Raw genomic sequence first — 8,069 nt, forward strand, 5'->3', positions numbered from 1 at the left:
AAACAACACGCTGTATTAAGACATTTCCTTGCCACTATCATTTGCTATGGGACACCTCAGAGCAGGGCAGGGAGGAGCTGTCTTTCATTGCCTGCCTGAAGGGTTTCTCTCTCTCTTTCAGTAAAGAGTGCTGGCAACTGGGAGCACAGTTTTAGAACTAGGGAAACAACAATGCAGGGCCACATCTGACACTAACTTGTTACCTTCTGTGGGCTTCAGTCCCCAGACAATGGGGGTTAAAGTCCAAGAAACCAGTGAATAGGCTGAGTGAGGGATGCTGGCAATCCTTCTGCATGACCTGTTGATTCCATTAAGAAATCGAAAATATTAGGCACTGTGATGACCAAAGGACACTTTACCTGAAACTGGAAAAAAATTAATAACTGGAAGTTGTTGGGAAGAGGAAGATAGTTGTATTTTCTGCAGGCTTTGCTACTCTTGAATTCCATTCCTCCATTATCCCATTGCAATCTTATCTCTAGGAATCCACTTCTTGATTTTTTATATCAACACATTGGTCTTGAAGTGGTTCAATTCATTTAAATTCACCCTGATTGTGTTACTCCTATATATTTAAAATGCTGAGTAATCAAACCAAATTTAAGACACAGTGGAGTTTACAGTTAGTTGGGAAGATTGGATGAATTCAGACATCTACTTATTTACTCAATCATTCTTTCATTCAACAAATATTTATTAAACAATCATTATATTTTAAGCATTCTGCTAGGCTAGAAGCACTGTTGCTCCCTTATCTGGGTTTATTGCTAGATGCAAAGATAAGTAATAAAATGAGTGATAGTAATGTAGTGTGAGATGTGCTATTATGTCTATAATAGTACAGATGATAAGTGGAGGGGGACATAAAATATACAAAAAAAAAACAAAACCCAAAAGAATAAAATTATATCTCTGTATTAAAGCATTAAAATGTAGTTGGCTTAAAATGGAGTGTTATGCCCTCTCCCATTACCCTTGATGTTTATTTCAAACTTCTATCACTCTCTTTAAATTTTTTGGAACTTCAAGAAAAACTCGGAGAATATCAGGTTTAAGCTCCTTCAATTTCCAGGAAATAAAAATCTATCTATATTTGTGATTATTCCTACCCCTATCCTTTGGTCTTCCAGGAAGAGCTGTTAATTCTGTTTTTAAGGACGTTGCCTTCACTTGTGCTCTTGACTGACACTCTTGTCTACTTTAGGAACTTATTGTGATTCCTTTTCTCTTTCTTAAATTGGCAACTGCATCTTAATTGGTCCGTTCTGCATAGCATAAAATTTGATCAAGTCAGTTGTCCCTTTCCAAAATAAAGTTCTCCCTTGACCCTGCATCACCTTGCTTTTTCTTACTTTTCAAGCTTTGAATTCTTGCTTCTTCATTTGTTTCTATTATCTTCCCGCTATGCTCACTTATTCTTCAAACGCCTGCAGTCTGGCTCCTTCTCTTTCTCCATTTCTAGAAACCATTCTGGCAAAAGGCCCTAACAATCTTCTCCAGCCAAACCTAATGCATTCTTTGTTTGACTTCCTTGATTTAATAGTTTACATTAATGGCCATCCAATTGTCTCTTTTCTCTCTTTGCTTCTCTCCTAGTTCTCCACTACTTAACTGACCAATCCTTGTCCCGTCTTCTATTGACTCTTATTGACCTGAATGTGCCTTAAATATTGTCAAAATGCATGTCATCCATGCATCTTTCTTCCTTAGACCTCTTCTCACTTCATACCATTCTTGAGTGATCCCTTCTTACCACCTACTGTCACCTACCACCACCTGCTGACTTTCAAAATGCATTCTAATCAGCTCTGACCTTCAGCCCCACTTACTTGCCTCTCAGGCATCTCAACTAACGCTAAATGTAAGTTGTAAAATTCTCACCTAAATCTGCTAGTCCTTTTGTCTTGGCAAATGGCAACGTCAATAAAACTTGATGTTATCATCTAGGCTTTTCTTTTTCTCACTCTAATACCCTATCAATCAATAAGTCCTATGATTTCTATTTCTCAAACATCTATTATGTCTACTGTCTCTTCTCCATTCCCATTGCTCTTGCCTTAGTTAAGGTGTCATCATCCTTTGGACAAAGGAAATTTGATTATCATCTGATTTCTTTGCCTCTGATATTTTCTCTGATTTTATACCCTTTCAGTCTATCTACTACATTGTGTCCAGGGTTACCTTTCTAAAATACAAATCTGATTGAAAACAGAAACACATACAAAATCTTCTGTGGCTGACTATTGCCTGCAGCAGTTTCCAAGTTATAGAGGAGAGGTTCAGCTGAGCCATCTGAGCAGCCTTTATGAGAGGAGGTAGAGAAGGTAATTAAGGACTTTGAATTACAGACTCTCCCTTTTGGACCCCTGAACTTCACCCAGTGTTATGTGGCAAATGTTTAACAATTGGTATCAAAAAAACAAAATAAAACAAAACAAAACAACGAAAAAACTTATTTTTAGTTTGTTGATTTTCACGGTGCAAATACTCCCACTATGGACAATTTTGAGCTACTAATTCTCTGGAATTGGGAAAAAAATCTTCACAGTTGACTCTTGCAAGACCACAGCTCTTGTTCCCTTTCTTCATACTGAGTATCTCTCTCTGGTGAGGGACAGGTGAGAAAATGTTTCCCTGGCCACCTCTTGTCCATTGCGAAGGAGTCTTCTGACAAGCCTGACTTGGAATCGGCAGAGACCCAGATGAGCGTGGGACTTGCTGTGGACTGCACCGGACTTCAGGGAGAGGCAATGGCAGGCATAAACTGGATACATATTGATGAAGTGCCCTGGATCTGTAAACAAGGTGAGGTGGAGCCGATGCTGATAGCAGCCCTATGGGGGTGTAAATGTAAATGCCCCCTTTTCCACTCAGAGGCCAGGGAATCTCAATAAATGCCTGCCCTTGCTCCTGCATGACCAACTACCACATTGATATCCTGCAGCTGGCCTCCTAGATGGCATTGCCTCTGTTCCCCAAAGCAATATACATGTAACTTTTTTTTTTTTTTAACTGTGACCGAATGGATTACTCCTTTCTGCACAAGAATGTATGTCATTGTCAACATCAAAAACTTTCCTACTTGGCTCTGGCAGCACCTGCCTTATTGATCAGGTGCCTTATGAACAACTCATTCACACAAAGCATTTAAACCTGTCTGACTTCAAAAGTAAGGTAAGCCAAGCCATGTCAAGCAGTACAGCACATACCTAATATGATTATTTATCCTCTTCTTGGTGATAATAGAATTATGCAAAAGCGGCCTTGACCCAGTAAGGATTTTTCTCTTCTGAATCAAATCTCTGCTCTCCCCAAACTCACAACTCCTTCTCCTCCGCCCCTACCTCTTCTGGCTTTCTAGTCACTCATTCAGCACTGCCATACTCCTCTGTGTTCCATCTCCCAAATCCAAGAGTTTCTTGCCTGTAAAGTACTGCAACTAGTAAAAAAATGTGGCCAGATTTATCTAGTAAATAAATGATGAAGGAAAAGAACATCCATCTTCATCTATTAATTCATTCTGAAATGTTTATTGATTATCTCCAGTGTGACTACAGTTAGCTCAGGTAGCTACATTTAATGAGTGAGACCTTACGACTGTCTCAGAAGTCCCTCACTTCTCATTGTCCTCAAGTTGTCTGGATCCTGGGAAGTGGTAGACCCTGCCACTGGTTCTAGTGGTAGTAATCAGTAATAGTTGGTGGACAGAGACCAAAATGGAGCCCTCGGAGGGAAAATCCAGAAGAAGGCAGTTTTCCAAAACCAACTAGCTCCAGGCATGGGGACTGCACTTTACCTCTGTGCATCGACCCACGTAGAATTTGCCTGTACCGACAAGCACTTTATAAGGGAAACAGTATTAGTAACCATTCCTGGGTCAGAAAATGATATTCAGGAAAGTTAGGCCACTTCTTTGAGTTCATGTCCAACAAAACAGCAGAGCCAGAACTGCAGCCTGGGCCTCTCTACCTTTAAAACTAGCTTCCTTTCTTTATTTTGCATTCCACACAGGACTGGTGCTCAGACTTTCCCCAGCCCTAAGAGAAAGACAATGTTTGCCTAATGAGGGTTTTTAAGTTATTACATTTTGAGGTTATTAAAAGGCTAGAATAAAATGAGAATGCAGTGAGGAGCATGTTTGGAAAATGTTAGGGTGACTTAAGAAAACGGTAGGTTCTATTAAGTGTAAAACTTTTAATAGTCTACTCTAAACAGATGGATTAAGGAAGGGCTCACTTTCTGAAGAGTATTTTTGAAAGAACAATTCTTCCAGACTTCTTGGAGTACTAACTCCTCAGCAGCAGGCTCCAAAGATTTCCTCTGAGTCTCAGATCAGAGCCCCATGTGTGGAGATACCTGAAGAGAGTATTTCTGATAGCAGTAAAATAATGAGCTGCCGTTATTCCAAACTGCTTTTGTTCATGTCTTTAGCGGTGGGAAACTTCAGGACACATGTTCTGAAGAATTATAAATTTATTTGTGAATTAAGCAAGATTTTGGTATGAAATCTCATGTTTATTCATCTAATATCTAGTCAGTGCCTAATAGGTGTGAAGCACTATTCTAAGTGTCAAGAATATAGCAGTGAGTGGGGCAATGAGCCTTTTAAAAAAAAATCTCGAAACTAATTTACTTCAAAATTAAAATAAAACCTCTTGGGAGGCCAAGAAAATAGTCTGGTTTTGAAGTGATGAACTAGGGTGAAGCAGGTAGTGGCAATAGAGGGGCCGTGAGTAGATGGAACCAAGGTATGTTTTAGAGGTAGAAGTGACAGAACTTGCTGATAGTTTGGATATGAACTTGAAGAAAGGAGAGGATAGGGCCTTCCTCCTTTGGCCTGAGCAATTGGATATATGTGAGCAGAGTTAACTGAGATGTAGTATAATGGAGGAGGAGAGGAACTGGGGCCAAGAGAATGATGGACTCAGTAGTTCTGTCTTGGCCATATTAAATATCACATATTATCAGGTATTCTGGTGTTGAAACTAGTAAACACCTGAAATTCAGGGAAGATGTGAGGGCTGAAGATATGAATTTTAAAGTCATCAACATAGAAGATGTTTAAAGTTAAGGACTTGAACGAGATCACCAAAGAAGATAATAAACATAGAGAAGATGAGGCAGTCTAGGTCTGAGCTCTGGAACATTCCAACACTAAATGGTTGATAATGGGATTTTTAAAAATATGCCTGGGAAGGAGTGACCAATAGGAAAGGAAGAAAACAAAAAGAGTGAGGTATCATGAAAGTGAAGTGAAGAAGGAATTTTCAGAAGAAGACAATGATAATCTATGTAAAATGGTGAGAGGTCTAGTAAAATAAGAACAGGAAATTAGCCCCTCTACTGAATTACATGAAGGTCCCTGGTGATCTTGACAAGAATCGCTTCCATGATGTATCTAAAGGAAAGACCCATCAGAGTGAGTTGAAGAAAGAATAGGGGGGAATAAATAAGACAAGCAATTAACAATCACTTTGATTAGAAAAAAATAAAATAATAACTTTCAAAATAATCTCTGTTGCATGACCAAATAAATATCACATGTTTCACCCAGAAAGTAGTAGGACTTCTAGAAAAGTCTCTCGAGAGATTTGAGATTTTGCTAGTATGCACTTGTATGACAATACTGGTTGATACAGTATTAAAATATTTCCATGGTGGTTGGTAAATAGTCACTGGCTTAACCCATTTCCCATTTTTTTTTTTTAAAGTGCAGCTGCCAGCATTAATTTAATTTTACATAAATACGCTCTTTGAGGCTGAAGCAAATCTGACTGATTTTCAATGTGAAAATAAAACATAAAAACTGTTCTTGGGGTTATTTCTAAACTGAACTTGTCTCTAATCCTAATGTAACAGAAATGGATACATAAATTGAATTCATCAGATGACTCTTTGGCTAACAACTCTTCGAGAACCATGTCAACATCATGCGTAGGAATGCTATATTTTCTAGGATTTTACATTTTCAGCAGTCGAGAATTACTATATTCTGTAAATGGAAATACCACTACTAAAAACAGAATGCTATAATAGAATGATGTCATTTGTTTCCAAAGACTATAAGTATACTAGAGTGATATGAAAATAATAATAAAAGTGAGATATTTCATGGCAAACTTCGGAGGTAAGGTTAGGACTGTAATCCGTGAGTAATTATCTCAGGGAAAACCCTGCCGCTGCAGGCACTGCCAGCGAGTATTCTCGGGACAAATGGGAAAAGGGTTAAGTAGCTCTAGCTCTCCTTTCACCACACCAAGTGACCCAACCTTTTAGCTCTATTCAGAATTCAACAATGATGTCGCCACTGACAATGTTGGGGACGGACTGCGATAAAGGGCTCCGCTACCTCTACACAGACAGCATCCAATCCGATTTTCTATGTCCATAATCTGCATGCATTTTAGATAGCACTACTGCTTAGATCCATGATTTCAAATGCCAGCAGCAGTCAACTCAGTATTGATAATTTTGTAGAGAGACAAGTCCATTTTAGTGTGCGTTAATTTGTGGATGTTCATTAAAGGAGACTTCTAAATCAAATCCCTAACTACACAGCTTCCATTAAAGTCAGACTTATTTCTATTGCCCCTGATCAAGCCTCTGGTCCCCTCAGCAAAAGCTGAAGGCTTATTGAGTATGTGTTTTCTATTTTTACTATCAAAGTAAAACTTATTTTGAGGCTATTCCAAGAGCCAGGACAACAGAAATTCAGTCAGCTGAGATTATAGCTGTCTGCTTTGTATTTTACGAGAATAACGATGACTTTCAGGCACCCCAAAGCAAGTATTTCCGTCTCTCAAATATCTGTGTGTTTTATTCCTGTAAAATTTGTCTGCTGGAAGCAGATTTTAATCATTACTCTGTGAACCACTGTGCTGGTTGGATTCCATATCCCATCATCTGACTCTGAGTCATGTTGTTTGTAGGCTCTTAAAGCAGATTCAAGCACCAAAACCACAGGTGAAAATCCATGTGTAAAATCAATTGACAACTTAGGAGAATTGTTGAACTAGTAAGGTGATTGGCCTTTGCTGTTCAAAATAATGGAACAGTTTCTGTAGTGATGAAAGACAGCCCGATATAGGGTGATAACATGAACTTTCCCTTTTCCTGGTTGCAAAGGTTTTAATTTGCTCTTCATTACCAATCCCACTCAAATCACTGTGTGTGGAGTGACCCACAACCTGGGAGGTCCCAGAGAAATCTATGTAGTAGGAACAGGAAGTCAATTTTTTTTGGTTCTATAATTGATTATCTAAAGTCATCTTTTAAGAAAGGTAAAGAAAAGGGTACAAATGTGAGATACATATGTGTGTGTGTGTGTGTGTGTGTGTAATGATAGAACTCTAGAAGCAAATAACAATTTTATGGTATAAACTGCATGTACACAATAGCATCCAATCTGATTCATTAAGCCATTGTGTCACCATTTCTGCCAAAGAAGCCCTCCATAAGAATGCCAGTGTACATGCCAAGAGTTCCTTTACTTTCCTAATTCTGCAAAACTGTCACTCCTCAAAATGCTGGATAGTTTTGAAATTCTAGAATAATTGAGTTTATTGGCATCCACCTCTACCATCTCTGTTCATACTTTCACTTGGTCCCTACATAGCTCTGCTTTTGGACAGAGTTTCTCAAAGTTACTCATGTAAACATCTCATTTGCTTTTTAGCCAAAATTAGCAAAAACTTTTGCTTCTGTCATAGTTGACAGGTGTTCTGGTAGAACCCTTTCACTGAAGAACAAATATACACTGCATAGAAAATGTTTTGAAATATTGATGGCTACATAAAAGGTAGAGGACTTCTTTATGACCCATACCCCCAAACAAAGAAAAACAAACAAAAAATCTATATACTATGGCCAGAGATGCAGCAGGTAGCCGGGCCCAAATAGTGAACAGCCTACAGGCATGCAATTGACCTTGGGGACTGTTATAAAGCTATTATTGGGAGGTAGACTGCTTTAAAATCTTTACAGTTAGGTCCAAATGATTCCACAGACTAAGATCAACAATAAGTTTGAAATAAAATATCAGCAAGCTAAGAGAATGCAGGTAATGATAA

This window comes from Pteropus alecto, unplaced genomic scaffold (assembly GCF_000325575.1).
Source record: "Pteropus alecto unplaced genomic scaffold, ASM32557v1 scaffold24, whole genome shotgun sequence".
NCBI lineage: Eukaryota > Metazoa > Chordata > Mammalia > Chiroptera > Pteropodidae > Pteropus > Pteropus alecto.